Source organism: Galeopterus variegatus, unplaced genomic scaffold (assembly GCF_000696425.1).
Source record: "Galeopterus variegatus unplaced genomic scaffold, G_variegatus-3.0.2 Scaffold3527, whole genome shotgun sequence".
Lineage (NCBI taxonomy): Eukaryota > Metazoa > Chordata > Mammalia > Dermoptera > Cynocephalidae > Galeopterus > Galeopterus variegatus.
In genome coordinates, this window is record NW_007729638.1 from 57918 (window position 1) to 64487 (window position 6570).

Sequence of the window (6570 nt, forward strand, 5' to 3'; positions counted from 1 at the left end):
CCTCCTCCCCCCTCCATCCTCCCCCCGCATGGTGGCTGAAGTGAGCCTCCTCTCTTGCCTTGTTCACTTCCCTCCTTGGTAACTTTGGGCTTCTGCAGAGTCCGTGGTGTCCTGAAGTTGCTGGTGCAGCATCCAGGAGTCCTACCTGCTCTGAGGTGTCTCCCAGTCCAGGTGTGGTCAGAGATGACATCCCCAGGTCACCTGTCCCCACAGCCCTCTGAGGCTGGCTGGGTGGGGCAGGGTGGGGCTGGCCTGAGCCTCGGCGGCCAACCCGATGTGCACTGGGCGTCAGGAGCCCTCTGTGAAGCCAGCCTGGCCCTCCCGTGGCCCTGTGGAGGCCCCCTGGGTAGGTGCATCGTGGGGTTAGCATCTGGCCTGGTGATCCCTTCCTGTCTGCTTTCCTGTGTGAGGCTGTCATGCATCGTGCGTGAAGGCTTTGGAGGAAACACACTTCTGTGCCTGACAGGATGGGGGTTCCAGTCCCACTGGACCTCTTAGCTGGGACAGGTGTGACTGGGATCCTGAGACTGAGGTGTGGGGTCCTAGGTTCCAGATGCCAGGAACGCAGGGGCCATCCCTGCAGCAGTCTCCAGGGCTCCGTGCCTCAGCCCCACCTGACTGCAGGGCGGGCTGGGAAATACAGCCCCCCAGGAGCGTCTCCCTCATGGGGTGTCAGCCATCTGGGTGGGCTAACCCCTGGGACCCAAGCCCATGGCACAGTGGTGTCACCCATGGTGTGGGTGGGTGGTGGTCAGCTCGGGCTGCCATAGCAAAATGCCACAGACAGGGGCTTGGGCAACAGACATTTATCTTTCACGGCTCTGGAGGCCGGACATCAGACATCTGGGTGCCAGTGTGGTCAGGTCCTGGTGAAGGCCGTCCTCCTGCTGTGTCCTCACGTGGCAGACAGAGAAGGAGCTCTGGCCTCCTCCTCTTCTAATGAGGACACTAACCCCGTCCTGGGGCCCATCCTTGTGACCTCATCTAACCCAAACCCTCTCCCAGCGGCCCTGCCTCCAACTATCACATTGGGGTTAGGGCTCCAGCAGGCGAATGTGCACAGGACACATACATCACATCCACACGGGAGCTGTCCTCTCCACCCTGCCTGTGGCACGGGCCAGGACTGCCCCTCCGTGGCCAGGTTCCTAGGGGCCAGGCCTCGCGGTGGCTCAGCAATTACACACGCCCAGACTCGGTGCCTAACACCTGGGAAGACGGAAGATGCGTCTGACTCTGGGCCCAGACTGCTGAGCTGCCAGGCGCCTCTGCTACTTGGAAGACTGAGTGGCCACAGGAGCGGACAGTGTGGGGTTTCGCCCACCTCCAGGGGTCCGGGCAGTGTCCGTGCACAGGGCAGCCTGGCCTCCCCTGGACTTGGAAGCCTTGGCGTGGTGCCGTCTCAACTTTGCTCTGCTTGTGCACACGGTGGGGCACCGGGGCCGTGCCCCTCCTGGGCCTCGTCAGAGACGGGAGAGGCTGCAGCCCTGGCAGGAAGGAGACAGCCCTGGAGCTGGCTCCCAGCAGCGGGTGGGCCTCTGGGACCTGGCTGGGCAGGTCTCCGGGTGTGACATCAGCCAAGGCGTGAGCTCGGATCTCAGTCCCCGCTCCTGCGGGTCAGCTGTGCTCTTACTGTTATCACCATCTCATTTCAAAGGGGAAAGCTTTTCCAGGTGCAGGATTAAGGCCATGGACACTGGGTAAGTCACGGAGGAAGACCGCTCCTCACCAGCCCCCGGGTGCCGCTGCAAGTGTGCCCTCGGTTAACCTCGGGTCTGCCTCCTCTAGAGGTTTTCCAGGCACAAATACATATAGAAACACCCAGCACTGGCCTTTTCCTACAGATGGACCTGCCTTCTCCACATAGCGCGTTCATGCCGCGCTTTATTTCGAGGGAGCACGAGGCAGGTGTTTCTCTTTGGATCAGCCGCTCAGTGACCCGTCGTCCACTTTACCTAATTCATTTAACCGATCCCTAGTGAGGTTTTCCACCTAAGACTTTTTCAGTGATTGTGCTTTTTTCTGTTTTCTGTTTTATTTCCTTGCTGTTTACTATTACAGGCCAAGCTTGCTCACCCACCACCACAGGCGTGGCGTGCACTTTGCAGGCACTTCTGGCGCAGGACAGCGCGGGTGGCGGGCGCACATGTTTACAACGTGTGCAGAAGCTGCCCGACTGCCTGACATGTGATGTGCTTTTCCAATTTCCTCCTCCCTCTTCCCCCCAGGGTCTGACACCCCATTTTTGAAGGATGGGGGCCTGCTCCTCAAAGGCTCTCTCCTTTCTAGGTATTAAAAGCCCCCAAGTGACAAATGAAGATGGAGGGCTACCACTGCAATACCTGCTGTGTGCATTTCCAGGGCAGCAGAAACAGCGTCCTGCAAACTGTGCAGCTCAGCCACAGAACTTCCCCATCTCGCGGTTCTGGAGGCCGGAGCCCGACATCAAGTGTGGGCAGGGCCATGCCACCCCTGGAGGTGCCAAGGAAGGACCTGTCCTCGGCCTCTGTCCTGGCAGCTGCTAGCTCCTGTGCTTAGGGAAGTGTCACTCCAACTTCTCCTGGTGTTCTCCCTATTAGCATGCCTGTGTTTAAATTCCTTTCTTTGAGGACATCAGTCATATTGGACTAGAGCCCACCCTAATGATCTCATCTTACCTTGATCATCTGCAAAGACCCTATTTCCACATGAGCTCCCATCCACAGGTACTGGGGGTCAGGACCTCAGTGCATGACTCTCAGAGAGTGGGGACGCAACTCCACCCACGACACCTTCCCACGAGGACTGGCTCCATCAATGTGAAGGAGGCAAGTGGGTCTCCCAGCCCTGGAGCCCCAGGCTGGCATGTGGGGCCTCGTGATAAAGGGACCCCAGCCAGTGTTTCAGAAGAACGCTCTGCATATGGTACAGAAAGCAAATGTTTTAGTCCTTGCTGTGTAATGAGTTACCCCAAATTTTGGCAGCTTAAAACAACAAACATTTATCCCAGTTTCTGGGCACAGGTCATGTGGGTGCTTCTGACTTGGGGTCACTCATGTGGTTGCCAAGTGTTGGCTAGGGCTGGGGCCCCTTCTGAGGGCTTGACTGGGTGGCTGAGGAGAGTTTAGATTCCAGGCTCACTCACGTGGCCGTGGCCAGCCTTGGTCCCTCAACACCGGGGCTCTCTCAAGCGGCCACACGGTGTGGCATCTGGCTTCCCTTAGGAGGAACAAACTGGGGGGGTGGGGGGTGGGCAGAGAGAGAGAGATTGAGAGAGACCACCAGCCTGAGACGGAAGCTACGGTCTTCTTACCACCTTACTATGCTCTTGGGAGTGGCATCCCGTCACTTCTGCAGGGAGCCCAGACTAAGGGCAGGAGTTACATAGGGAGGTGGGATCACTGGGGGCCGTCCCCTGGATGTATCCACTGGAGCACCAGGATTGGGGTGGAGAGTCACCATCCAGCTCCAACCCAATCACGAGCACTCTGGACCTTGGTTTCCCCCATGGTCAGCAGGGATATCTCTGCCAGTGTCAGTGTCAGGGCACCACCGGGATCTGGGGAGACAAGCACGCTATGGCCCGCTGCGGAGCATGGCCCCATAAGCACGGGTCAGCTGTGGAAGAACCCTGGCTGGGCTCAGCTAGGGCTCTCCAGGGGCCTCACCTATTTAAACCACCATGGCTGCCCAATTCTTAATTCTTTTATGTCCCGACCTATGACATCCCAGACAAACTGGGGTTTTCCTCTCCTCCAGCCTCCACTGAGCAAAGTCCCAGCCTCCCTCGCCCCTGCATCTGTGTCAAGAGTCCACCCCTCCCCAGCTCACCGCTGCCACAGGGGCAGCCAAAAGAGGGGGCATCCCGAAGCCAGTGCTGCAGAAGCACCCCGGGTGGCCCTCAAAAGAGAGCACTTCCTGCCCCCTGCTGGCACCCGGGTGGAACTGCCACGGGCTCTGGGGGCAGGGGATGGGGCCGGGGGACAAAAGCCGGCTTGTTAACTTCACAGTGAGGCAGGACGTGGGGCAGGAGGGAAAAAAATCAATGCTTGCTAAATAAGGGGGAAACATCACCCCTGCCTCAGTGAGAAAAGGTTTATTTTCAAGTGTATTAAGGTGATTACCCAGAGGAGGAAAGCTAAAGCACATGAGCGAGGGTGCGGGCGTCGCCCGCGTCTTCCCCGGGAGCTCCCAACAAGCCGGTGCTAACGCGCCCCTCAGCCTGGACGCGGCCAGGCTCTTGCTTTTAAATAGTTTATAACATTTCAGATGCGGCTTCTAAGTCGGGGCAGTCCCTGGAGATGTGAAACAGACTTCTACACTTAGCCAGTGATAAATAACCCGTAGAGCACAGGGCCCGGAAGGATTCCAGATTTAATTCAAATAATTTAAAATCGAATGTTGAAAGAGCTCTTTGCAACGTGGCCCATACGCGTTTCCAGCTGGAGAAAGAAAAGGCTTTGTGTTTGGGGTGGGGGACGAGAGCTAAGCTCTTTACCATGTGCCTGCCACGTCCAGCCGCACGCAGACATTTTTCTTACTACACATGGCAGGCACCGTTTCTGAAAGCCAGGCGTGGGGGGAGAAGATTTATCATCTCCGCGGAGTTTCAGCTCCAGGTGGAAAGATTTTCGTCCGTGGTGAGGTTGCCGCCCATAACAAGCCCCGGACCGTGAGCGAGAAAGCGATGCCCCTTCCCACGGCCGCTCGCTCCCTGGCCCAGCACAGTCCGGGTTTCCAGACGGAGGTGTTCACGCAGCAGCAGCCACCACTGCAGGCGGCAGCTGGAGTCATGGACAGGGCTGTGCGTGCACCGCTGCCTTGGGGCCCGGCCCCTGTGACGGGTGCGGTGGGGGGAGGCTGAGGCCCATCAAAAGAGGGAGCCCCTGGTTGGCTTGTCCCCCTTTCCACCTGATGCTTCTGATTCTACAGATCAGGAAAACGGGCTGGACCCCCAGCGACTGGAATCGGGGCTGATTCAGGCCTGAGAATCCGTGTGCAGTTTTGAAGGGTTTGCAAACCAGTGCAGGCTGGTTGAAGAGCGGCCCCCCAACCCCACCCCCGCCCGGAGATCCATGTCCACCCAGAACCTCAGAAGGAGACTGGATTGGAACCAGGACCTTTGCAGATATAATCAGGTGAGTCAAAAGGAGGTCATACTTGATAACGCAGTGACTGGCGTCCTTAGAAGAAAAGAAAGAGACACAGGGAGATGCCAGTTGAGGACAGAGGTGGAGACGGGAGTGACGTGTCAACAAGCCGAGAATCGCTGAGGATGGCAGAGCCACCAGGAGCTGGGAGAGAGGTCAGGACGGATCCTTCCAGTCTCAGGGGGAGCGCGGTCCTGCCCCCACCTTGATTTGGGTCTTCTGGCCTCCAGACTGTGACAGAATAAATTCCTGTACTTGAAGCCACCTGGCTGTGGTATTTTGTGACAACAGCCACAGGAAACTACTATGTTGTGTCAATCGGACTCGCAGAGTAATCGTCGGATCTCACGGTTCGCAGCCACGACAAGCTTCCACATGCGATGCACCACCTTCCTGAGCTGCGCCCCAGCCTGCTCGGAGGCGGCCCTTGGGTGCCCGCAGACCGTCGCCGGGATGAAGCCGCACCCACCAGCCCGCCTTTCTGGAACTACCCACTTTCCCCCTTCCCAGCGGTCAGTTTTTCTCTTTTTAAGCGAATCCATGGGGTCTTCTCTCAGAAGGCACTGAGAAGGCAACGTCTTTTTTCAGAGCGCGCCCGGCTTGGATGACGAGGCCGTGGAGGGTCTGCGGGAGCAGAGGCCGGGAGCAGGCGGTCGCCCCCGAGCAGCCTCAGCGTCGCTGCCCGATTCTGGGCAACCGGCAACAGATGTAAGATTTGGGGAGATGTGGATAAGATTTCTCGAGAAACAAACATACCATTAACCTTATCCGGTGGCAAAACGAGGCATTGCAGGGCCTCCCCAGGCTCCCGAGGATCCGTCCATCCCAGAAATCATGTTTGTGCGTCCTGAGGAAGAGGAAATCCATTGCAGAGCCAGGGTCGGGGTCGGGGACCGTCACGGAGGCGGTGGGGCGCCTTGGCAGGGTGAGGGACGCCTCTGGGGTGGCGGGGTGGGGACTAATGAGGAGCCCGCGCTACTTATTAAACTGCACGTTTTGCCTGACCCGTGGCCCCTGGGCTCGGCCCTCGTGTGAGCCCCGAGCATCGTCCTTTCCTCTCGAGGCTTCTGCGGGGGCGGAGGCTGAGCCGGGCTCCAGGCGCTGGTGGCCCTGGATGCGTCCTCTCAGCACGTGGAGTCCACACACCCGGCCACTCCGAGCTCCAGGGTGACACTCACCACATCCCCCTGGAAGTGACACGTGGCACTTCTGCCCCCACTTCATGGGCCGGGAGTGGTCCCCTGGCCTGGCTGCCTGCAGGTGAGGGGTGAGCACAGGTGGGCGGTCTTGGGTGTCCCCCGGGGCAGGTTTGCCACGCTCCAGGCACATCCCTGTCCTAAATGTTTCTCCTCGTCCGTCTGAGATACAAATTTAACTGGGCATCCCGCAGTCGTGCTGCTCGGCCTGGCTGTCCTACCTGTCAGGCCAGGCTCCCAGTCGC